Source organism: Ipomoea triloba, chromosome 10, assembly GCF_003576645.1.
Source record: "Ipomoea triloba cultivar NCNSP0323 chromosome 10, ASM357664v1".
Lineage (NCBI taxonomy): Eukaryota > Viridiplantae > Streptophyta > Magnoliopsida > Solanales > Convolvulaceae > Ipomoea > Ipomoea triloba.
The window spans coordinates 14512964-14540276 of NC_044925.1; the positions used below are offsets into that span (position 1 = coordinate 14512964).

The following is a 27313-nucleotide window of genomic DNA, read 5'->3' on the forward strand; positions in this document are numbered from 1 at the left end:
TGTATTTTGATCGGAGTGTTGCTAAAACAAATTTATCATATATTGTTTGGGAAGTGAAGGTAAAAAGAAAATATGCTGATTATATAAGTTGAATGAAGAAAAACCTAAGACATTCCTATATCACTGAAGAAATATGGGCTAAGCGGAATGATATTTGGAATTCTGAACACAGAAAGAAAAAAATTAAAATTGGGTAAGAGAAATAGACGTGGGGTGTTTTAGATGGAGTTGCCCAATCTACCTATACCACAATATCAACACATCATGCCAATGTTGTCATTCAACTTGGAAGTTCATTTGAATTGTTTAAGTTAAAAGTGATTATATTTGGATTATTTGAATTATTTGTTATTGTGTTGGTAGAAACTTTTATTCATATTATTGTGAGAAAATCTCATTGTGATAATGTTTTACTATGCTCATTGAGTTGATGTTCGAGATACTTGTTTAATATATTAAGCAAGGAGATAGTTCTATTTATAAGGGAAAGTCTACCGAATTGTTTCTTAATTTCATTTGTTTTAACTCATAGTTATGCGCTATTGTGTTGGTAGAAACTTTTATTGAGATTATTGTGATAAAATCATTGTGATTTTAATTTATTGTACCTATTGAGTTGATGTTTGAGATGTTTGTATTAAATATTTAGCATGGAGATAGTTCTATTTGTAAAGGAAAGTCTATTGATTTTTTTTTTCTTTCTAAAATTCGTTTGTTTTAAATCATAATTATGTATTATTGTGTTGGTAAAAACTTGTATTTAGACTATTGTATTAAAGCATTGTGATTATGTTATAATGTGCTTATTGAGTTGATTTTTGAGATATTTTTATTATATAATATAGTCATATTTGTCTTAATTTGTATGTTGTTTTGTTTTTGTTTGTTAAATATAATTTTTAGGAAGATCAATTGGGTCATTGCCCATCATTTTTTGAATTGTTCAAGCATACACATTTCAATAAATAAACATGATGGACTAACATTCATAGTTGAGAAATAAAAACAAATTCATGTGAAGCAATTATTTCTGTAGTTATATTTCATGACAACGATAAGCAACAGAATATGTGAAGGTTGTGGTTTTAGGGTGAGTGAATGTGGTAAAACGAAGAGTCAAAACTCCCCGAGTGTCGGTCTCTCAAGGATGGCAGATTGGAGTCGAATTAGGGTTGGCATTTAGGATTTTAAGAAATAAAAGTTACAAGAACTGCCTAGGGACAAGGGGGTAACTAGCATAGGTTTGAAAGGCACTAAAATAAATTGAAAAGGACAAGGGGGTATGTGACTTAGTTAGCCTAGGCGATTGATCACTCAAAGGGGATTGTATTCACGAGGTTCAGGGATTAACACGGGAGTCTATGGTATCAATACCAATTGGCGTCACACTTGGACTCTCAATCCTCATTAGGTTGAGACATTTAACCAAAAACATTGCCTACCACTCCTCCTGGACCTCATCCTTCCAGATAGAGGGCGGGGATGTGGATGAGTTGGACTCGTGAGAGGCCGCTATCGTGCACACACTCACTTTCATAGAGTCTACTATCTATCCCGATCGGAAATAGAAGCAAAGCACGAAGAACTTCAACCACAGAAGACTAAACCCTACTTCATCACTTTCACAATCATATGACAAAATTCAAACATCAATCGTAAGATCTAATATGGGGCACACACACCCCTCAACTAATCTACTCAAACATTATCAACATTAAAGATCAAACAATGGAAAATAATCAAGCAAATAGATTAAAATCATAATCTAGTAAGAACAGGAGTAGAGTAATATACCTAGGAATCCAATCTATTACACCTTCACTCTCATTCCTCTCCTTGAATCTACCATGGGAGAACTAATCTAAGCTAAGGAGAATTGGGAATTTCCCCCAAAGGGGAGAAACAAATGGAAATCAGATATGGAAATTGGGGTTCTCCCTTCTAAAATGCAGAGGAAGGGTTTAAATAGCCAACATAAAATCGAAATCCCGAGATCGCCCTTAATGGGCGATCCACGCTGCATTCACGCGTGGATGGGGGCGTGGGCGCGTACTGGAAGTGGTCCACGCTCCCTTCACGCGTGAAGCCCTCGTAGAATGATCCTGCATTGTTACTTCTTTGTTTGTTGCTTCCTTTTGGCCTTGTCACACCCCGTAAAATTATTTCAAATAAACGATATTATTTTAATATGAATATTTTCAAAAATAAAATTTAATTTTCAATCATAAATATTTTTAACTTAAATGCTATTAAAATCAAATATTTTGTTTTAGACTTTAAATAAACTATTTTATGATCTAAAAATTTTCTATCTAAAATCTATCTGAGAGAAGCTTGCCAACATCATTTTTATAACTACCAAACTTTCTAAGCCCAAATAATTTTTTCTTCTTAAGTCCAATGATTTTGCTTGAGCCCAAAATATTCCTAAGCCCAATTTTAGCCCTTGACCCAATTATGAAAATTAGAATTCTCTAGAACCATAATCCTTAATATATCTAAAAACATAATAAGTTTCAATGATGATTATATCCCTGATTTTTGTCCGTTTTTAAACTGCTTACTTTCTTGTACATTATGTTCTTAAAGTTGTAAAGTACATTTTTATGGACAAAAATGTCCAATATATTCTGTTACTGTTAAGTTGACTAACAGAACCGTTAAAGTATAATAAATCTATTTTCATCCACTCATTTTCCTTTCCTATTTCTTCCTATCTTCCGCTTATCTTATTTACCCAGACTGGATCTACAATCCACGGTCACAAGAAATCTTCAACTCATTTTCCTCCGCAGATTCCTCTCATCATCATTCGCTCATCTTTCAAAGGCGAAATCTTCCATCAGCGAAATCTTTTCATTACATTCTCAACGGTGGAAAGAAGAGCTGCAATCAACGGCATTGAATAGATATCAACATGAATTGCGCCTCAATATTTAAGCTAATGTAAATTCATTAATATATTTGTTAATTTTATATAATTAGGTTCTGGTTAGTCGATTTGGGGTGATTCTGATTCTCATCTTGTACTAAAGAACGGCGCAAAGGGTAGATGATATGGGAGGTCAAATGACAAGAATTTTGTAATCACTGTTCATTCCCCACCCCCAAATTAAATTAGGTTTAAATAGAATTAAAACTAATTTTATAAACATAATTCAACCTAATTTTATTTAATTGGAATATACTTGAATGTTCATGTACGCAGCATAACAATTTGTCATTTTCACTTTTTTGTTTACATTTTCTAATTTCAGTTTGTAAGAAGGATCAAACAGAGGATTTTCATTACCCTTTTTTCTTAATTTCCATGATTATGTTTATAATTAAGAATTTTTTGATTTATTTCAATTTACTTTATTTAGTTTTGAAATATTGCTTGATGTTATGATGTGTCAGCTATTTAAACACTTCATTGTACACTGAATGTACCATAGAATAATTCCTGCCTTTTATTTGTTTCTTTCTCTAAAACTTTAGTCTGTTATTCCACATCTGTTATCTCTTCTCTGCCACCTTTAGGTTCTTACTTCCATCTCTTTATTCCCGTTGTTGTGTGTTCGCGTATTTGCACCCATTATTTTATATGCACGGGCCTTTATTATTTATTTGTTGTATGTTTTGTAAATGCATGTATAGAAACATTTGGATTGAACAAAGTAAATAGTTAGGTAAAATTTTTCCAGTATTAGCAAATCTATCAAGTTCTCACTTCTTACTCTATAAACTCCACACTGATTCTCAATGGTATAACCAAGTACTCTCAATGATTTTTCAGTATATTCTGTTTCTCATTAATTATTACAGAACAATTACAATACTGTAGGTTGTGGGTATTGATTTAAGTTTCTCTGTTAATATACATTGCACCATTTCATTAATATGTAGGTTGTGGGTACCAATTGCAATATTCATGTAATCCTTTACTTGATACTTTATATAAGAATAATAGGGCAAAGGTATGGGTACTGACTTTAAATAAATGGCTACCTTATAACAATACTGCCTTTTTCAGTTATGATGTTGTTTGTGGATACCTATTTTTTTAGTTGTTTATTATGTGTGTTTTTGATTCCCCACCTCATTTGTTCTATGCCCATCATTCCCAGGTAAGCACAAAAGCCAAATGACGGATACCTATTTTTTTAGTTGTTTTTTTTATGTATGTGTGTATGTTTTTGATTCCCCACCCCATTTGTTTTGTGCCCATCATTCCCAGGTAAGCACAAAAGCCAAATGATCAAAAGAATACTTAATTGATCTCTTTTCAGTGTGTAGCTAAGCAGCTTTGTACTCAAAATTGTAGGACATGATGTGTGAATTGAAAGGGTTTGGTGCATATTTATATCACCAAACCCAAAGTCCCTTTTACATCTCATCATTAATTCCCTTCTCTTCTCTTCTCTTCTTAATGGGTCATTTTCACATCCCTCATGAAAAGGTAAACATGATCTGTACCATGGCATCTAATAATTACCATCATCTAAATACCCTTCTTAAACAAATATGAAGAAAAGATCACCCCAAATTTTCCACTACATGCATGTGTTCCTTTGGGTGATATATATCCACTATTCCTAATTACCATACATTTAAGTACGCTAACAAAAAAAAAATCTAAATAGAAAACAGAATAAAGCGGTTGTTGCAAAAAATTTGAGATTTTATTTTTATCCATTTGTGGATTTTACTTCTTCTTCCTTCCATTTCCTTCTATAATAATTTCCCCAATATTCTATATGTCAATCAGCTCACAATTTTAAAAAGTAGGTGTTCTTTTATGAAAAACTGCCCATCAATTATAATGCTAAAATTGTTTTTATATAGGATCATTCATAATATTTGATAAGTGCACTACCATCACCAGTCCCTTAAATGCACATACTACATGCTTATCTTTACATTACATGGATATGCAAAAATATACAGATTCTTTGTGCTACTTTATACTATATATTATATGATGACCAAGCACTCAGCTAATACTTGCACTGATGTTAAGGCCATTTAATGAAATCATTGAAAAACACAGATGTGAATCGTGTAATGTTCTATTCTTTTGGGTTTTTTGTCAGTCAGTTAGCTTTCTTTACTTGAATACTATTGGGCTAATTGTATTCATTTTCGTTACTCTATTGGCTTTTCGTGTATGCATTTGATTGGTTTTGGACGAATTGCAGTTTAATGTGTTTTATATAGTTGATTTGCTGATATTTGTTAGTTTCCAGTGAATATAACTTCCATACTCTGTCTTGAGCTAGATTTTTAGAATGAACTTACAACCCCTAAAGTGAAGGTTTATGGCAACAAATTAACTAAACTCCCATAAACGGAATTTCCTGGAAAATAGATCAACTCGTGAATTTCAGTGTGTAAATGAAGTGTGTATGAAATTATCCTTACTTATTTGTGTTCTGATTTGGAGTGATCTACTTGTTTGAGATGTTGTTTACTTGACCTACTTACTAATTTTGGAAAAAAAGATCCAAAGTTAAAAGAATGTTTCATAGAATCTATTTATGCTTTTGCCATATAATGAAGATATTAACACAGTAGTGGTCCTGCTCCTGGTAGTATAACCATACTTGCAAAATTTTTTTTTGTTATTTCTGAACTCACAAAGAAAATGACATTGCATTCTTGCACAGCCGTGTACTCGTTTCAAATTACCTTTCTTTGGCAGAACTTTTCAGCCACAAAAAAACATTTAAACCCCAAATCACAATGGATATTATATTGCTTATTATTTGTATGTTTCATTTCCATAAAATATTCGCACAATCACTTTGGTTACACTTACTATTCCTTTTGAGAAAAAAAATCAATTAAAATGTATTTTTTATATCCAAATCCTCATATATATCTTTTTCCTTTCAACAAGTATTAGTAGTAAGATGAAGAACACTAGTCCTCTCCTTCTTTCTTAAAAACTTGGTAAGGTTCATTTTCTTTCTCCATTTCTTTCCTTTGTTAGCTCATTAGGATGGATTGTGATGTTATTTTGTGTGGGTTTGTTGTGGTTTGAGGAAAGGGTTTGATGTTATGGTGGTGTTTTGGCTTGAGAAAAGAAAAGGAGGGTTTAGAAGACAAGATTAAGAGATGGATTTTTTGAGCTTTAGCTATGGAGGTAAGGATTCATGGATGTCCAAACTATTTTTCCCTATGTTTTATTGTTGAAATTATTTGATATTATGGATTATTTTTGCTACTTTAAATCCTTAGAAATTGTGTTAAAATGGTATTATTTTGCTTCTGAAATGGTATATGTTCATGTTTTAAAGTAGTAAGTGTTAATGTATTTTTGGAGATGTGTTATGAGGTGCTTGGTGTGAGTTTTGGGGCTGGAGTATTTTATAGGACCATTGCCAGCTATCAACTTTCTTGAATTTTATAAATTATGCTTTTAGAATGGATACTTTATTTGAAATGAAGTTGAACTCTTGACCTCATGCTCAATATCTTTTTCTTAAGGTTCCTTCCAATTAAACTACTTGAATCCTTTGATATTATTTTAGTTTAATAAACTATTATATTATTTTTAAAAGAGATATGTACTAAAGAAATTACTATTTTTGAGAATGGCCTAAACTTTACATATTTCTTAGCTTGATAACTTAGTACCCATAATTGAAACTATTATGTATTTTATGAAAATATGTGATTTGAATATCTATGCACTAACAATTATGTATATTCTATTTTGGGATGATAAATATTATTTTAGCAATACTTCTTATATTTATATGGATAATGATGGGCCATTATTATTATATATGCCTGAGATGGGCCATTACTAATATTAAGCCTGAGATAAGCCATTATTATTATATATGCCTAAGATGGGCCATTATTATTATATATGCCTGAGATGGGCCATTATTATTATATATGCCTGAGATGGGCCATTATTATTATATATGCCTGAGATAGGCCATTACTAATATTAAGCTTGAGATGGGCCATTATTATTATATATGCATGAGATGGGCAATTATTATTATATATGCCTGAGATGGGTCATTACTAATATTAAGCCTGAGATGGGCTATTATTATTACATACGCATGAGATGGGCCATTATTATTATTAAGCCTGAGGTGGGCCATTATTATTACATAAGCCTGAGATGGGCCATTACTATCATTAAGCCTGATTACATAAGCCTGAGATGGGCCATTACTATCATTAAGCCTGAGATGATAAGCCTGAGATGGGCCATTACTATCATTAAGCCTGAGATGGGCTATTATTATTACTAAGCTTGAGATGAGCTACTATTATCATATAAACTTTAAACGAGTTACTATTGTAATATAAGCTTGTTGATGAGACTTTTGTTATGCTTTGTTTTCTTCTTGTGTCTATACTTACTTATGTATATATTGAGTTATTGAAGTTATCATATGCTTGAGAATTGTTCTTGTGGAGTTATGCCTTTTACTAGAGTCGAATTTGTTTACTATACGAAATAGATGATTGTATAAGGAAAAGTTTGTTCTTAAATGAAGTTCTTGCATCAGTTTAATGTTGGCTTATGTATATTGCACTTTGATTTGACACTTCACAAGTGTTCTAGTCTCTACAAACGATTTATTCCTTTCCTATATTTAATTTCCAAGTCTCATAGTATTCGTTTTAAAACTATCTTTTAAAAGTATATTATTTCCAAACTAAAATGTATATATTTTTCGGGGCAAAATGAACCTTACTTAGCATGTAACCCCTCGTCTATTTCGATAAGTTTGAGGTTCAGAAAATATGTCTTTAAGCTATGACATTCATAAGATAAGTGACCGATGCTTCAAAATAATTTTTTTTAAGGAGGTATAGTTGTTGTTAAGTTGCGATCGTTCGTGCCGGTCACGAACCGTAAAATTTTAGAAGCTGGTATTCGGACCCGATTATCCTAGGAAATGGATTATTAGACACCATATTACTATTCTTGAACTTCCTATTCAATTAAATCAGCCCATAGCAGCGAAAATTTATTTTGATCGTACATCGCTAAAATTTCGCGGTGTACCGAACCTAGCCCAATTTTGAGGGTTAGTCCGGAATAAATTTTTGGTTTCGAGAATTATTCTATCCAGATTATTTTCTACCGAAACTTTATCTGTTTGGACCCCAACTGATAAGTTTGAAAATACTTCATTATTTTATTCTATTTTTTTTTTCCCCATAAAAACATCTTACCTCAAAAGGAAGAATACCCAAAGCCAATTTATTCCATTTGTTCTTCTTCTTCTTCTTCCTTGGCTGAATTTCAAAAGAGAGAAAGAGAGGTGACTTCCACCATTTTCCTCCATTAAAACCATAGCCAAGCTTGTACACAACTCTCCAATTTGTTCGGTAAGATTTCAATATTATTTGGTTAAAAAGTCTTGATTTCTTCCCTAGAACTTGATTGTAGGTAAAGATTTCTTAAATATGTTGTTATGGTGGTGTATTCTACCTAGGGTTTTTCGGTGAAACTTGGGGATAAAGGTTCAAGACTACTTTTACGGTGATATTACACACTTGTGAGGTAAGGAATTCCCTTAAGTTGGAATTAGTCACTTGAATTTGGATAATTGATTTTAGTTGAATTATGGTGTTTTTGGAGCTTTGGGAATATTTTCGTATACAAGTTCATAGCTTGGATATGCTTGTATATGTTGTATTTATGTCTATATAAGCTTATACTTGTGGAAATAGAGAAAGGAAATCAGGACAGATTTCTGTCAGTAACTTCCGTGAATTTCTGGGAAAAATCGGTAAATTATTTTGGTCCAATTTTTTTTATACATGTAGTTCTATAAGTGTAGAAGCCTCATATAAACTTTCATAAGTTTTGGAGTAGTATAAGTATGGTTTTCGGAATGTTTCCCAAAACTGGTCCAGAGAAGGAAAAATGCTGGACAGCACACTGCCAAGGGCAAAAATGGAATTTTCTGTGTAAATTCGTGAACCTAGGTGACCAAAACTTTTTATGAACATCAAGTACTATGAGTTAGGGTTCTACCATAAAAATTTCAAGTGAAAAAGAGTTCGGGAACTATTTTTACCGGCTCAATCTTTCGGACTGCGCAAAACTGTAATTTCTTGACAGAAACTGTCAAAATCAATTTTGACAAAAATATTTTTTTTTGTAACAAAACTAGTGACGAAATTTTGGGATGTCACAACCATATTTGGATGAAATAAATTATTTTGAAAATACAATTTGATTCCAGGAAAGAAAAAGAAAAATGTTTTCAAACCCTTAGTTTCTGGAATAAGGTGGGGACCTTCGGGAAGGCTTAAACGCCACGGCCCGGGGTTGGAATAAGGTTGGACCTATGGGAGGGCTGGAGTGCCATGGCCCTAGGTTGGGATAAGGAGACCGACGGGAAGGCAGGGAAATGCCACTGCCCAAGGTTTGAGAAGGAGAATTGAGAAATGTTCAAAGTGCTTACTCAGGGGAAACTAAGTGGAAAATTTTTGAGTATGAAAATTATTGTTATTCTGGGCTGCGGTTCANTGTTACTCTGAGCTGCGGTTCAGATTATTATAAATATTAGAGCTGCGGTTCTATTTGCAAATGATGAAATTCCTGGAAATGTGAAATTTTGCAAACTTGTCTGAAAAGGGCATGAAAATTATTTTGAGTGGCAAGTTATGACTTCATTCTTATTTGAGAAAAGCTTTATATGATTTAACGTTTATACGATATTATACTATCTATAAATCGTTTCGTTACAGGCAGATTTTCAAATCATGGTAAAACTTTATAAAGCTTTTAGATTATCTATGTTTTCAAACCTTTGTCTACTTTTAAGTGACAAATGGATTTTCTTACTTAGCCGTCGCGCTAACTGCACTTCAATGTGTTTCTTATCAGTTGCAGTTTAGTGTGGGACCTTGTAGCCGATGAGCTCGGGATAGAAGGGAAGTACAGGTTGAGGTCTACTCTTTGATGTAGACAGGGATTGTTATTAATGTTGTAAGTTTAGCCTGTGCACTTAGAGTGGAGTTTGTCAAAGAGGTGATAGAATTCACTCTAGGTGTGGCGGTAGCACCCGGNTGTTACTCTGAGCTGCGGTTCAGATTATTATAAATATTAGAGCTGCGGTTCTATTTGCAAATGATGAAATTCCTGGAAATGTGAAATTTTGCAAACTTGTCTGAAAAGGGCATGAAAATTATTTTGAGTGGCAAGTTATGACTTCATTCTTATTTGAGAAAAGCTTTATATGATTTAACGTTTATACGATATTATACTATCTATAAATCGTTTCGTTACAGGCAGATTTTCAAATCATGGTAAAACTTTATAAAGCTTTTAGATTATCTATGTTTTCAAACCTTTGTCTACTTTTAAGTGACAAATGGATTTTCTTACTTAGCCGTCGCGCTAACTGCACTTCAATGTGTTTCTTATCAGTTGCAGTTTAGTGTGGGACCTTGTAGCCGATGAGCTCGGGATAGAAGGGAAGTACAGGTTGAGGTCTACTCTTTGATGTAGACAGGGATTGTTATTAATGTTGTAAGTTTAGCCTGTGCACTTAGAGTGGAGTTTGTCAAAGAGGTGATAGAATTCACTCTAGGTGTGGCGGTAGCACCCGGTTTTCTGTTGATATGATGTAAGCTTCCGCAATGTATTATTAGGGATTTCGTAATAAATCCAAGATGTGAAAATTGGGGTGTTACATAGCATTTTATGCTAATTTTGTTTGTTTGTGTTTTCCAAACCTTACTGTTTTCAGGATTTGATGAAAGTGACTCGTTTTGAGAGCGCGATGTAGAGCTAGTTGCCATTGGAGTTGTCTCTTGGTTTAAACGGATTAGTTTAGAATCCAAATTGTTGTATTATAGTTGATTTTTAATCTAGATAGAAAATTGTTGTAATATAGATTGTAGTTAGAAAGCTTGTAGCCTGTGCGTTTGGGATTAGTGAGTTGTCCCAAGCGTGGCATAACACCCCGTGATTATAGTTTGGTTTTGCTTCCGCATTTATTTTCAATATGGTTAGTAAGAAAGATAGTTTGTTTTGGAGTATTCAAGCTTATAAAATTTGGGGGTGTTACAGGCCTTGGATCATGTTATATCCTGCGGGAATGACTTAAAACACAACTTTAAAGTCGAATTTGTTGATTTGATCTTATCAGAGTCTTTATGCATGAAAATGATTACAAATGGGTGTCAAAACAGTTCATTAATGCCCCAAAACTGACCCTATATTCGACTATTCTTGGCTCTTATCAAAGTTTCCACACTTAAACCTTGCTTGTCCTCAAGCAAGTATACTATCTAAACTCTAATCACATAAGTGCCAAGAATAGTTAAGTATTCTCGTAGATCGATTGACCGAACGGTTTGTTAGTGCCACTGAAAATAGAAAAGGTGAAATTCCCTACACTATCTACCAGGAATGCTAGGCTCATGCTAGTTAAACTTTAGGAATATGCTAAGGAAGCGAAGGTCTCATAAGATGGATTTCACAATAAGATAAATCATTTTCACACCTTTCAAGCATGCAAATAATAGGGGTTCACCTTCTATTTTGTAAGGGCCTAAAAGCCGATCCCACTAGTGGGAACGATGTGCACACCCTAGTCGATATCTAACCTTACGCCAAAGCCCCTTTACATAAAAATAAATGAAGGTAGGGACATGGACCGCTCACCTCCATGGCTTGGGCGGTCACTCTTTCTTCTCAACCCCCTTGGCTATTCTTTCGGACAACCCGACTTCACATGGATCTCCATGGCTTTTCGAAGACAGTGCAATGGGTGCCTGAATCCAAGCAGGGCGGCTCACCTCCTCTCTATTTTCTCATCACCCAAGATCTTTTTGAGACAACCGACTTCACGTAGAGCTCTACGCTTGTTTGAAGGCGGTGCAATGGTTGCCTCATATCCTAGCGAGATGGCTCACCTTGTATCTTATCACTAGGAGTGACCATTATTAGCCTTTATTCACAATTCACCATTTCAACCCCTCATGCCTTTTTCTACGGGAGTGGGGATGATCTCACATTCTCACATTTAAGCTCTCCTTTTGCCCCATGCCGTACCAAGTTAAGTTCAATTTCCGGGCTTCGCTAACCTTATATTTCTAAAACTAGAGGGTACACACTCCTACTTCGAAAGATCCTTGACTAAGTTCCCAACAAACTAAGAGGTGAATAACATGCAATCACACAAAATTTTGAACCATTTTGGTTCCAAGGATTTAACTTAAGTGCAAAAGGTAACTTCCAAAGTATATTTCAAAAATTTTCGGGCATAAGATTAGAATTCCTCCTAGATAGTATCGGCAATAACACATTCTCCAAAATCTTACGCCAAATACATTCAATCAATCAATCAATCAAGCATTCAATAATATGTAGATGCAACACATCCTTTCCACACTTAGAAAATAACATCGTCCTCAATGTTGCCACGAGGAACGGTGGAGAAAGAGTAGGGGTCATGCAATCAATTAGTAAGGACTGCCTTTCCACACTTAAAAGTGTTTCCGGGGCTGGACCACATCTAAAATACCCATTTATACAAAAATCATACTACTCATTGTATATACGCCAAATTAGACAAAATCTTTGGATAAGAATATTCATATCAACAATCAAACAAGGCCTATGTAATGGAAAAGAGATAAGAAGAATATACCTTACAGTGAACCTTTTCAAGGATGAATTAAGCATTGTTCGTTAGTTTGCTCTTCAAAAATTTCCTATGTCAAAGGTTAGCATTACAGAATAAAGAACAAAAGATATACCATTCTTTTCTTCTTGATTCCTTGGTTTTTCTCTCTCTTATTTGGGCTTGGGGTGCCTCCCAAGAGTGCCACGTTTAACGTCCCTGGCTGGACGAAACGTGGTAGAAACAACAGAATACAAAAGAAATAAGCAAGGTAAAATAATGTCCACAAGTAAATTCTTCAAGTCATTGGTAGAAATTACTTAAGCATTCGATTTTCTCAAGGCAAGTTTCCAATCTTCATTTCTCTTCACTGCCCGGTATTAGGTCCTCTTCTCGCAAGTTCCATTTTGAGGAGGTCAATCTGCATGCTTAATTCCTCTAGAAGTTCGTAGTGTCGGGCGTCTCGTTCCTCCAGAAGCCGCTCTTGCTCCAGATGCAGTTCGTATTGGAAACCCTGCATAGACTTCCAGTCTATAGCTTTAGTGAAACACCGGGGCGCTGCAGGAAGTGATGATGATTGAGCTAGAGTAGGATCCTTAGCAAACGGGGCCACTGACTCAGAGAAGATTGAATTGTTCGGAGATAGGATCGTAGGGGAATAAGGTTGATTGGATCAACACGATTGAGTGTGCCCATGGGATGTGGCAGGTTGTGAAGTTGTGGAGGATGAAGGAGCTGGAGGCCGTACTGGTGGATTGCGTGCCTTAGTCGCATCCGTCTTAGTCACTCTTGCCTCTTCTCTATGTTTGCGCAAGTGGCCGAGGTTCATGGTGGATAAATCCTCGAGCGATAGAGGGGTCATGACTGCCTCCGGCACGATAATCTCAGTCCATTCCGCTTTTGCCTTGTATCCCAAAGCAATGCACAGCTGTGTGACTAGCGGTCCTAAAAATACTGAAGTGACTTTTTCTCGTTGCTGTTGACAACTTTTGCGTGCATAGGGTGAAATGTCAAAAGATATTTGTATGATAAAATGGAAAGTCTGTGACTCCCCGAGTGTCGGTCTCGAAGGAGGGACGTGGAGGTGTGTCAAACGTTCGGGAGTTTACTTGATTGTATCATGCATAGGACTCGAGTGTGGTGAAAGGTGGATTGTGAGTGAGAGTAGTTCATTTGGTTGGTTTGAGTGCAAGAGAATAGTAAAGTAAAAGTGATTTTGTGAATATGTAAAAAGGGGTAGGGATTGGATAGTGTTCATGAATATTGCATAGTGGAGTGTCTAAGGTCAAGGATTAGGATTGCTAGGATATTGTCTATTCAAGAGTGTGTTGTCTTAGTCCTTTTCCACCTTTGTGTACTAAGACTTCTTTGACTTAGGAGTGCCTTCAAGCATCCAAAGTTCTAAGAGTAGTTTTATCAAACACTTAAGCTACACACTATCCTACTATTCTTAAGAAGTCCATAGGAACTATGATTGTGTCAAGCTTCAAATCCTAACTCTAATCAAAGACATGAAAGAGTCAAGAGCTCAATCTCTCATCTAGATTGGCCACATCCAAACAAAATCTCATCAAAACAACAATCAATAGACAAGAATAGATAATCCATCAACACAAACTCATAGATCTAAGATATAGAGATAAGATCATCACATAAACAATATTCAATCACACAATCCAAATCCCTAGACTAAACTAGCTACTCATAGTATGAAATGCAAACATAAGCTAATTTAATCCAAGAATAAGATAGCTAAAATTATAGAAATGAAATAGAGATCACCTAGAGAGAAGAAGATATTCAATCCAAGCTTGTTGGCTTGCTACAATGGAGATTGATCTAATCTAAAAAGCTAAGAAAAATGGAGAAAGTTCTCCAAAGGAAAAACTAAGAAAAGGAAAACTAAATTTTTGGGATCCTCCTCTGAAAATTCATCAAAGGGGTTTAAATAGTCTCCGAAATGACAACCCTAGCTGAAATTCGCGCATCACTGTCTCCACGCCTCTCACACGCGTGTGAGCGTGCGTGGGAAACTTCTGGAAAGTTTTCACGCCTGCTCACACGCGTGTGGCCTTCCAGTTTGGTCCTCCAGGGCTCTGCTCTTGCCTTGTTTGCTCTTTAAGCTCAACTTTTGGTCCTAATTGCTCTCGGGGCTCCTGTTTTACTTCTTTTAAGCTAAAAGTAGCTTTTGTGCATCAGTTAGTGATTTTCAAGCATTTACGCACATAATTTACCAAGTAAGGATGCTATAGACGCGATAAAACACCCTAAAATGTGCCTGAAATAAGGGTATCTCAGAGTCTTATCAGCTGCACCTTTAGCCATCCCTTACAGACCATACCCATGTTTACTGGTGTTCCTATGTCTATGCTCCAAAGTGCAAACAAGTCAATTCTGTACACCTTTGCATAATTGCATCTATGACCTTCCCAAGATTGAGCCAAAATTCGTCAAACTACCCTAATATCATCTCTGCGGATTTGGGAATGAAGCACTCTTGCACCACTCCATTCAATTCCCGGCATTGCAATTGTTCGCCAATACCATTTCAGAGTTTCAAAGTTTCTAAAATCCCAAGGAAGACGTCTGTACCATGATCTTTCCTGGTCTTCCTTGTTGTAAAATTCAAGAAGTACTCCTAAGGTGTCAACCGAGATATGATATGAATCATTGAAAATAGAGAACTGGATCATTGGGCCCTTCAGGTCGTCACTTTTTCCTGTGACCTCTAGACTAGCTACAAATTCACAGACCACCAGGGCGTACGTCGTATAACGCCATCTAAAGATCTTGCTCCAGTAAGGTTGATGGATGAGACAAGTCACCGAGTGTCGGCAATGAAAGGGGTTTAGAGCAGCTAAAGCAATGAAATTCCACCCGATAATTGGAAGATTGGTCAAATAATGGAAACGCTGTCTCATCTTCGGGGTCATAACAATCTCTCGGTAAGGATGTCCATCGTCACCATTTTCCTCTTTCGGTTTTAGCGTACTGGGTTCTTCCATTAGGGGTTTCCCTTTTCTAGCTCTCATTTCCCTCTGATGATCATTTGATGATTGCGAAGACATTTCCTAGAGAATAGCCAAAAATTGAAACATAGGGCAAGGAAACATCGTTCACACCTTAAGTCAAAATCTAGCATTAGGAATCAAAGCAACACGGAATTCTGGCACATCCTTAATATGCTCTAACTCTTTTCAAACATTTTTCCAATAAATTTTCCATTTGAAAACATAATACTAAGTAGAGCAATCGCATTCACATACTAAAAACGATTTGGAATTCAAAGGTCAACGCAAGAAGTCAACTTCATCTTCTTCCTCAAGACTAAGTTGAAGGTGAAAATGAAATAAACAAATAAGCTCATAATATTAACAATTGTATAGTTGGAATCAACAATATAACACTAATGGAACAATAAAGTTTCATTCTTTGCCACTCAAGCTTTCAATTCCATATTAAAGTTCAACCAAATAGGAAATGTTCAAATGTTATCTAGTTTCATCAGTTTATCATGCATAGGTTGTGCAAAATCATAAGTACTCTCAAAATGTAGTAACAATGTAGACTCAAATCCAACATATAGGTTCTTAAATATGAGAGGAGACAAGGCAATGTAGATCTAGGATGAAACCCAATCAAAACTAAATTCTAGCTCTTGAACCAAATAAAGCAAAGGAGTCGAGAGATTACCTTCATTGATGACTTTAGATATGATATTCCTTTGAAATCTTGCAAGTAAAATGCCTTAGGATGAAGGGTTTTTACCTTAGAGATGTAGTTTGTTCGTGGAAATGAAAGGAATGAAGAAAGGGCAAGATTTAAACACATTTGTGTCATTTTTACGCAGCACTTCTAGTGTGCGTCCACGCCGGCTTCATGTGTGAAGGCCTGCGTGGATGCATACTAGATTCCATCCACGCTCCCTTCACGCGTGAAGGTAGCGTGGATATGCTCAGTTCGTCCCGCTTTGAGTTTTATTTGCCTCTTTAGCTGTAGTCGATGACTTGATGGATGAATTGTGGTTGGGACATGCCTCCAAATGTTGAATCTGCGTGGTTAGTTCAAGCGAAGCTATACGAAAGACAAAAATTACTAATTAATAAAAGAAAACAAAGAGAAAATAGGGAAAACAAATTCTAAGTCCTAAAGGATAATGTTGGGAATGCCTCCCAAGCGCGCCACGTTTTACGTCACTAGCTAGACGTGGTGTGCTCTATCCGTTGAAACACACCAATTTTGGGACTTTGCCAAGCGTCCCATGTACCTTTGCTTCAAGGTATGCTCCAAGATGGGGAACATCCTTGAATTCAGACATTAGAAAAAGAAGAGCAATTTGCATTATTGGAAGAATTTTAGCCTCAAACACCCTCCTTACTTCCTCTAGGATTGTGTTAACTTCCCATATCTTCTTTCCATTCTCAGCATAGGGTTGATACCATATCTCCTCACTGCACCATTTCGATTTCAACTTTAGCAAGGTCTCCCCGCTCAACTTTCTCAAGCAAGTCAAAAGTGAAAATCCCTTCATTTTCCACCATCTCCTCTTCACATTCTCTCTTCACATCTTCCCACTCAATTATACTAGAAGAATCACCCTCATCCCCTTCACTCATAAACTCATTTTCACACTAATCTAAGGATTCATCTTCCAAGAAGTTGAAACAAACATAATCATTATCAAACAAGAGAGAATCCTTACAATTATCGATCAATGTATCACAAACTTCTATAGAATCATCCTCCCAGAAATAAAAGCAATCATAATCACAAGTATTAGATGTATCATTGCAAAGGGAATCATCCTTACGAGAAACACATTCATTATTATCAAATGAATCAACACTTTCACACTCATTATTAGAATCATCAACGACAAAGCCTATGGAATCATCCTTCTAGAAATAAAAACAAGTAGTATCACAAGCATATAGATCATCATTTCATTTCAAAGGGGTGTCATCCACACAAGTGTCAAAAGTGTTTCCAATAAGAGCACAATAATTTTCAAGAATACTAACACAAGAAAGATTAAGAATGTTACCACATGTCGGCTCTTCATCTTCCCACACTATCTCAATGCCCTCATCTTCACTCTCCATCTCTACATTCTTTTGATCTTCCAATTCGAAAATTGGAACTTCTTCAAGCACCGGGGCATAACAATCCACGTTCTCTTCAACACTCACCTTTTTGCTAGCATTTTGTTTTTCAATCTCATGTACAATCCTTGGATTGGCTTCCAAAATTGGGAGATTATCTTCAAGGGGGTAATCTACCCGTGATGGGGTTTTCATGAGCTCCTCCATCATAGAGAGCATTTTAGTCTCAATCTCTTCTAATGGAATGCCTTCCTGCCGAAGGGTAGCAAGATAATTTTTCAATTCACTCTTGATTTCAGCTCTTAAATTAGCCGTGTTCTCCTTGGCCATCCTCGTGAATACTTCTATCTTGTCCTTTAGAATCTCAATTTCGTCCTTGGCCGATGGGATATAATCACAAGTATTGGTGGGGATAAAATTTTGATTGGAAGGTGGTATTTCAAAGAAATGTGAAACATTGTTTCCTTCATGAAATTGTGATAGAGATGGGTAATGGTTGTTTTGGTATGAATTGGGGAATGAATATGGCTCGTGAGTATAGTTCCAATCAATCTTTTTCATTATTTGGACAAGCTTACTATCAATATTTTGGAATAAAGCTTTAGAGCTCAATGAGTCTTCTTGTAGAATGAGGTATTGTGAAGGGAGTTCTTTTTGATAAGGTTACGGTGGGTGTACATATGGTGGTGGTGGGTGATGGCTATGCATATAAGATGGATAAGGATTTGGAGGTGGTAGGTAGTGGTGTGGAAATGGGTAAGGATTTGGAGGTGGGTAGTGATATGTTGGTGGAGGGTAAGTATAGGTAGACTGGGGGTAATAGGTATATGGTTGAGGTGGAGTATATTTCAATGGATTTCCCTCATGGTGTGGGTAACCATGGGGATGCATATAAGCACTCATTGGCAAGCTTTCAATTGATTTTCAACAAAAATTTCCTACACAAAGCTTAGCCAACAACAAATCTTTTGCAACTAAAAGTAGTTGCAAGTGAGCAACAAGATATCCAGGAAAAGTAAACTCATATTCCAAATCAACTAAACAAAACAAGGAAAATAAAACAAACAAAGTAAAGCAATTCAAGAACTCTTAAGAATTAACTTCAAAAATGTCAAAACAATTCAAAACCGTTTGCCATGCCCGGCAACGACGCCATTTTGAAGGTTGTGGTTTTAGGGTGAGTGAATGTGGTAAAACAAAGAGTCAAAACTCCCTGAGTGTTGGTCTCTCAAAGATGTCAGATTAGAGCCGAATTAGGGTTGGCATTTAGGATGTTAATAAATAAGAGTTACAAGAACTGGCTAGGGACAAGGAGGTAACTAGCATAGGTTTGAAAGGCACTAAAACAAATTGAAAAGGACAAGGGGGCATGTGACTTAGTTAGCCTAGGCGATTGATCACTCAAAGAGGATTGTATTCACGAGGTTCAGTGATTAACACGGGAGCCTACGGTATCAATACCAATTGGCGTCACACTTGGACTCTCAATCCTCATTCGGTTGAGGCATTTAACCGAACACCTTGCAGGGATGTGGATGAGTTGGACTCGTGAGAGGCTGCTATCGCACAGACAATCACGTTCATAGAGTCTACTATCTATCCCGGTCGTAAATAGAAGCAAAGCACGAAGAACTTCAACCACACAAGACTAAACCCTACTTCATCACTTTCACAATCATATGACAAAATTTAAACATCAATTGTAAGATCTAACATGGAGCACACGCACCCCTCAACTAATCTACTCAAGCATTATCAACATTAAAGATCAAACAATGGAAAATAATCAAGCAAATAGATTAAAATCATAATCTAGTAAGAATAAGAGTAGAGTAATATACCTAGGAATCCAATAGATCTATTACACCTTCACTCTCATTCGTCTCCTTGAATCTACCATGGGAGAACTAATCTAAGCTAAGGAGAATTGGGGATTTCCCCCAAAGGGGAGAAACAAATGGAAATCAGATCTGGAAATTGGGGTTCTCCCTTCTAAAATACAGAGGAAGGGTTTAAATAGCCAACATAAAGTCGAAATCCTGAGATCGCCCTTAATGTCAGATCCACGCTGCATTCACGCGTGGATGGGGGTGTGGACGCATACTGGAAGTGGTACACGCTCCCTTCACGCGTGAAGCCCTCGTGGAATGATCCTGCATGGTTGCTTCTTTGTTTATTGCTTCCTTTTGGCCTTGGATCTTGTTATATACTGCGGGAATGACTTAAAACACAACTTTAAAGTCGAATTTGTTGATTTGATCTTATCAGAGTCTTTTATGCATGAAAATGATTTCAAATGTGCGTCAAAACTATTCATTAATGCCCCAAAACTGACCCTATATTCGACTATTTTCGGCGCTTAGCAATATGTCTTTCGTGACCGAATATTTTCTCAAGCGATGGTGACAATAGGAAACAGTTTCGTCGCTTAAATCATGACGGACATATGACAGAATTATTTCCATTGCCTACTATGTGACAAAAAATTCCGTCACCTCACCTCCGCTCGTGATGGACTTTATTTCGTTGTGAAATGAAATACAATAAGCTTGTAGCTTACTATGGAAATGAATTCTGTCGTAAAATGCAATTCGTGAAAGAATTTCATGTTTTCGTGACAGAAGCGGAATTCTTCTGTCGCGAATTGTGATTTTTCTTGTAGTTTGATCATCTATATAAAGAGTATGAAAACTTGAAGAAAATTGTGTGACACAATAGGGCAGAAGTGATATAGCTATTTAAAAAGAAATCATCTTACTTCAATTCAAATCCAAATATATTCATATCATTCTTTTATTTATTTATATACATACATACATACATACATACATACATACATACATATATATATATATATATATATATATATATATATATATTCAATAGAAAAGGAGAGACTAATCTTTTACGTCTTGAAAGTTTGAAAAAAAAATCTCTTTATTTCTTGTATCACAAATTCTCTACCAAGGTTAGACAGAGGAGAATAACAAAGAGCTTTAAAATGGTAAGATTAGTGTTGGCTTTGTGATCAAAACACTAAGTCTTGTTCATTGTATGTTGTACCAGAGTAGGGGATATAGTGAATTCTTCTTGAAGATAGGTGTAGGGTGGAATAGAAGGATTACATACACCTTCAAACCACTATAAAAATTCCCGTCCATCATTTTTACATTGAGCTTCGTCTTTCTGAATGCTTTTAACTTTGACAATCGTTTTAAGTTTTCAAGACTACACATACACACAATTATTCTGTTGTGCACACTCTAGCTATATTATTTTATCAAAGCTTAAGTATTGAATATTTCTCATAAGGACTTGATTCTATCTAGATCACTTGAAGTTAAATTTGAAAAAAGTTTAAAAAGTTTATTCACCCCACCCCCATCCCACCCCCACACACAGCTCTAGACTTTTTACCATTCGACGGGGACCAACACTAATCATATTTTATTATATTAAATATATAGATATACCCATTGCCATTTTTTGTTTCTTAGATATAATGTTCGTGAAGTGACTTTTTTTCATTCTTGAGTTCAATTAGGATTGTACTTTTTTTTTAAAGCCACTTAGCATATAATTAAGGGACATAAATAAAATTACTTTGTAGAAAATTGTAGAATGAAAAATTGTGGTAGTATAATTGAACAAATAGAAGTGGTATTTCTATATAATTTATTGATGAAAAGTGTCATTTTACATAGAATTTCTAATATATGATTTTACACTGTTCTCTTTATCCATTATTATTAACTTTTGAAATATTTTTATTCAAATTTATCATAATATAATCACTTTCATGCATCGGGTAAAACACTCGTTAGCATTTATTATTCAAAATGCGTGACTATTTAGGGCAGGTACATGTGTATACGTACGCGAGTTGTCATTGCTTGGATGTAGGTCGTAGAAACAAAATTGTTTGAAAAATGTGGTTTTGCATAGTTGTTAAAATTATATATCACTTGACAAGTTTATTATACATTACTACAACCTTTCACCTCCATATGGTTAAGACATTACGTGTTGTAGGGTTATGTTTGTTTAGTGTACACAGTACACCCCATTTACTCAAAATTTTGGACAACAAAATGAAAAAAAGAAAAATGTAAGCCCTGAGAATTGATGTTGAATTCGTACGTTTTTTATTTAATTTTGTACATGCTACCTACGCAATATATAAGTGGAATGCATATCTATTTTTACTTGGAGTATTTTAATCTACAAGTCTAACCATAAAAAAGAAGCATCCATTCTTGAGTTAAATTTAACAATTGATTGTTTACTACAAATGAAAGTTTATCTCGTGTCTCATGTGAATGAATCCTTATTAGCACAGATTTATAAGGTTTAATTAGCTACCGATGTTATGAACTAACATAATTTGTTGTGTGCGCCCCAGGCCATGACCTCAAGTTTTGATGGTTAAAGAGATGTATCATTAGTTTTTGGCCTAGAAATTTAAATTATATCCTAATCAATGTCTAGTTTAAGCCAATTATTTCATTATTTATTATGGTGTTTCATCCCTCTTATCGAATGAGATGAAGGTGTACGTTTTAGTGGTGAGGTGTAGGTGTGATGGAATGTGATAAAACGAAGAGTCAAGCCTCCCCGAGTGTCGTGTCTCTCAAGGATGACAAATTGGAGCGAATTAGTGTTGGGGCACACAAAACTACAATCCTAGCTACTTCAACACTTTCACAAGCATAAGGCAAAATTCAAGCATCAATCTTTAGATCTAACATGGGGCACACACACCCCTAAACTACTCTACTCAAGCATTATGAACATCAAATAGCAAACAATCAAAATAACCAAAACAATAAATTATAGCCACAATCCTTCAAGGGTAAGAGTAATATACCTACGGAAACAATTGATCTACTACTTATTTCTTTTCATCCATCATCTTCAATTTCTAGAAAAACTAATCTAATCTAATGGAAGTATAGGGGTTTCCCCCAAAGGGGAGGAATTGAAAAGAAAATCAGCTCTGGAAAGTTGGAGAGAGCCCCCATCTAAAATGTAGAAGAGGGATTTAAATATCGGTCCGAAAGTCGAAATCCCGTAGTTGCCCTAACTGGCCCATCTAAGCCACCTTCACGTGTGAATGGGGGCGTGGACGCGTACTGTAATTAGTTCACCCCTCATACACGCGTGAAGTCATCGTGGTTAGATCCTGTCCAGTTCTTTCTTCGTTTGTTGCTTTCTTTTTTGCCTCAGACCCTGCTATATCCTACAGAAATGACTTAAAACACAACCTTTGAGTCGAATTTGTTGATTTGATCTTTATTAGAGTCTTTACGCATGAAAATGCTCATAAATGGGTGATAAAACTACATAATATTGTCCTATAGTTGACCCTAAACTTGACTGTTCTTGGCGCTTATCATGAGACTATCTATATGTATTATTGGTTGTAATTAGTATAGAGATAACCGATAAAAAATTAGTTAGAATCTATATTCCAAAAAATTTTCATCAATTATATAGTACGCTATGTTTTAACAATGACTTTTACTATGTTGTTGGGCTAATTATTCTTTCTTTTTATAGTTTTTTTTTAATGTATACATTTTGTAATTTCTCATTTTGTATTTAATAATACCTTTTTATGTATCACATAATTTCTAAATATATAACGTTTATATATTAATACTAATTTAATCTGAATATTAAAAAATTTTAAGCACAAATTATTTGAGTTAAATCTTATCAATTGAAAAAAAAATGTATATAAATGTGATATACTATTTTGCCGCCAAAAAACACGAGCTTGCATGTTTAGTTAGAATCTTGCATACACGGCTATATATATATACATACATACATACATACATATTTTTAACTTATAATAAAAGGTTTTCAATTTTTTTTTAATAAAAACATTACTTGGTGTAGGGTTATGTGTTTGTAACCCCTCGTCTATTCCAATAAGTTTATGGTTCGAAAAATATTTTTTTTTAGGCTATGACATTTATGAGATGATCTCTCGGTACTTCAAGAAGGATTTTTATAAGTGAGACTAGTTATTAAAAAACTGCGATGTATGTACCGGTCACGAATCGTAAAATTTTTAAGGACGTATATACAGTTCGAATTTCCCTAGGAGATGGATTATTAAGCATGATACGATTAAGCGTGAACTTCCTACTCAGTTCAGTGGAAATTAGACGAACTGTAAGAGTGAAATTTATTACGAACCTCCGTACCACTGTATTTCGCGAGATACCGGAAAATTCCCAATTTTAGTGGTTAATGACGGGATTATTTTTAGAATAATTTTGGTATTAAAATTTCCCGAATTAAGTTATATTCCTCCGAACTTTTATCTGATTTAATCCCTAACTGGCAAAGCAAACTTACTCTACAAGGCATACCATGGGATTGTGACAAGTGTAACATTTATTTACCACATAGTAATAAATAATTAATTAAATGGGAAGAGTATGGGATAAGCTAAGCCATGCTAAGATGTAACTTACACTCCAAGTCTTCCCCATCTCTCCCACACTCATTTTCGAAAATTAGAGAAGGAAAAAGGGAGAAGGAAAAATATCATTTTCATCTTTGGGATCCAAGAACTCCATAGCTATTTTCTTCAACACAAGTGCTTCCATAATAGGTAAAACTTTGGTTTTATTCGGTTAATATGGCTAGAATCCTTCCTAGAACTTAAGTTTAAGCTAAGGATTCATGAAAATGTTGTTATTATGGTGATTTTTTTTAGGATCTTCGGTGAAAAGTTTGGAGGAGAAGGTCACCATCTTTCTACGGTCTTAAAAATCTACTTGGGAGGTAAGGAATCCCTTAAGTTGGTTTAGTCACTTGAAGGTGAACAAATGCTAGTAAATTATGAAGCTAGGAATTTTATGTGAAAATCATGTGTTAAGTTTGTGAATCTACAAGTTGGCTCAAAGGACTACACTTGGAATTTTTGGTAATTTTTGTATACATGTTCATGGCTAGTTTATGCATGTATATGTTGTATTTATGCCCATATAGGCTTATACTTGTGAAAATAGTGGAAAATCGAGGCGTTGCAACCCAGTTTTTGCTGCTCGAAGTTGGCAGATCCTGATGGACGCGGCCGTGGACGCACGTCCATCGGCGTCCAACGTTTCGGCATCACGGCCGAAAGGCCGGACGCGACCACGGACGCGCGTCCGTGGGTGTCAAATGTTTCGGCGTCAAGTCGAACGAGCGGACGCGGCCTGGACGCACGCGTCCAACGCTGCGGACATTCGCGAGTCTGCGCGACGCGGATCCGTTTTCGACCGAACTTTCTTCCGATGTTTTTGCCCCTGAATGTTATGATGTTTGGAAGGCCTACGGGCAACCGAGTCAATTTTTGAAAGTTCAAATATTATTTTGTAAATTATGTTCATCAATTTGGAGAAAAACCGTGTTTTTAAGGAACAAGTGTATCCCTTGTCACTTGGGAATTTATGGTGAAAAGTCATTGGCAAACATGAGTATTTTGGAAACATTTTTGGATAAGAATAATTGTTTTGAGACATCATGTGTAAAATACTAATTAAACTCAAGGAAAGGATGAATGTTTTGAAAACCTTAGTTTCTGGATAACGTTATTGAGATGTTTGACTTCGCGGGAGGCTTGTGAGCCGTGGCCCCGAAGTTATTGAGATGTTTGACTTCGCGGGAGACTTGTGAGCCGTGGCCCCGAAGTTATTGAGATGTTTGACTCACGGGAGGCTTGTGAGCCGTGGCCCGGAAGTTATTGAGATGTTTGACTTCGCGGGAGGCTTGTGAGCCGTGGCCCCGAAGTTATTGAGATGTTTGACTTCATGGGAGGCTTGTGAGCCTTGGCCTGGAAGTTATTGAGATGTTTGACTTCGCGGGAGGCTTGTGAGCCGTGGCCCCGAAGTTATTGAGATGTTTGACTTCATGGGAGGCTTGTGAGCTGTGGCCCGGAAGTTATTGAGATGTTTGACTTCGCGGGAGGCTTGTGAGCCGTGGCCCCGAAGTTACTGAGATGTTTGACTTCACGGGAGGCTTGTGAGCCGTGGCCTGGAAGTTATTGAGATGTTTGACTTCGCGGGAGGCTTGTGAGCCGTGGCCCCGAAGTTATTGAGATGTTTGACTTCATGGGAGGCTTGGGAGCCGTGGCCCGGAAGTTATTGAGATGTTTGACTTCGCGGGAGGCTTGTGAGCCGTGGCCCCGAAGTTACTGAGATGTTTGACTTCACGGGAGGCTTGTGAGCCGTGGCCCCGAAGTTATTGAGATGTTTGACTTCGCGGGAGGCTTGTGAGCCGTGGCCCCGAAGTTGTTGAAATGTTTGACCTGCGGGAGGCATGAGTGCCGCAGCCCGAGGTTCTTGAAAATATGCCGAGATTACCATACACTTATCCAGGGGGAAACTAAGTTAATTTTACTAACTATAAAAACATAGTTACTCCGTAACTAGGTCGAAGAATAAAATGTCACGAGTCTTGGACAGTAAAGTGTGTGTGTTGTGAACTCTCTATTTTGAGTTAAATGATGGAAATTCTCGGAAATGAAAAGTATTATACGCTGATGCAACTCGTATACTCTACTATACTTTCTTTTGTTGATAATCTGGTTGCAGGTAGATTTTCAACTTGTGGGTAAAGCTACAGTTTTCTGAGAATTATGTTTTTCGAAACCTTTGTTTACTTTTGAGAGACAATGGATTTTCCTTACTTAGCCATCGCGCTAACTACACTTCAATGTGTTTACAGATGTTGTCTAGTGTGGGCTCCTGAAGCCCGATGAGCTCTAAATAGGATGGAAGTCGAGGTTGAGGACTACTTTATCCTAGAATAGACACCCTAGAAGAATTATTTCCATGTGTACATATTTGGATGTTGATATGGTTATTTGAGTTTGTAAGTTTAGCCTTAGCGTTTGGGTATAGGAGAGATACCTAAACGTGGCGGTAACACCCAATTTTCTGCCGGTTAGATGCTTCCGCAATGTATTGTGTTATTAGGGATTTTGTAATAAATCCAAGATGTGAAAATTGGGGTGTTACAGTGTTTTATTTGTCCATTAAAATTTGACGTTAAACACATTGTTGTACCATAATGTCTTTTTTTTTTTTTTTGAATTATGTATCTTTTAATGCTGGTTTTTAAAATGGTCTTTAGGGTTTTGTACTTTGACTACTTTGCTTTGGATTCTTAACAGTGACACATGTTCATGTGTATAGCATGCGCACATAATTAAAAACAAGGCCGCCTTGATTTATAGTTTACAATGCACTTCATGATACCAGTGAATTATTGATGGGCTTAAATAATTAATGTTTTTATGAACTTATGATGTTATACTTTTTAAAGCTAATTAATTATTGCTCAATTTTCACTTTTAATGATCTACTGTACTATTTGTGGTATTACCACATTTAGAATCCTAATCATATGAGAACTATACCCCCAAATGAGACAGTTGTTATACCATGGACCATGGGTCATGGTTGATACTACAGTTGTGTTAAATTGATACTGCAGTTGTGTTGAAAGGATACTGCAGTTGTGTTGAAAGGGAACTACAGTTGCGCGGAACAGAGGCCGTGTCATCCATTTGGAACTGCAGTTGTGTTGAACGGATGAACGGTC

The 27313-nt window shown here is 35.9% G+C and overlaps 2 long non-coding RNA genes across 2 annotated transcripts; both read left to right on the forward strand.

Moving 5' to 3' along the window:
* The first annotated feature begins 5861 nt into the window (after nucleotides 1-5861).
* On the forward strand, nucleotides 5862-9916 carry LOC116031485. The gene is made up of 3 exons (XR_004100594.1): nucleotides 5862-5934; nucleotides 6032-6127; nucleotides 9860-9916. It is a non-coding gene; the product is annotated as an uncharacterized LOC116031485 (long non-coding RNA).
* Nucleotides 9917-10554: 638 nt separating this feature from the next.
* LOC116031413 lies at nucleotides 10555-11058 on the forward strand. The gene is made up of 2 exons (XR_004100587.1): nucleotides 10555-10601; nucleotides 10725-11058. It is a non-coding gene; the product is annotated as an uncharacterized LOC116031413 (long non-coding RNA).
* The last annotated feature ends 16255 nt before the right edge of the window (nucleotides 11059-27313 follow it).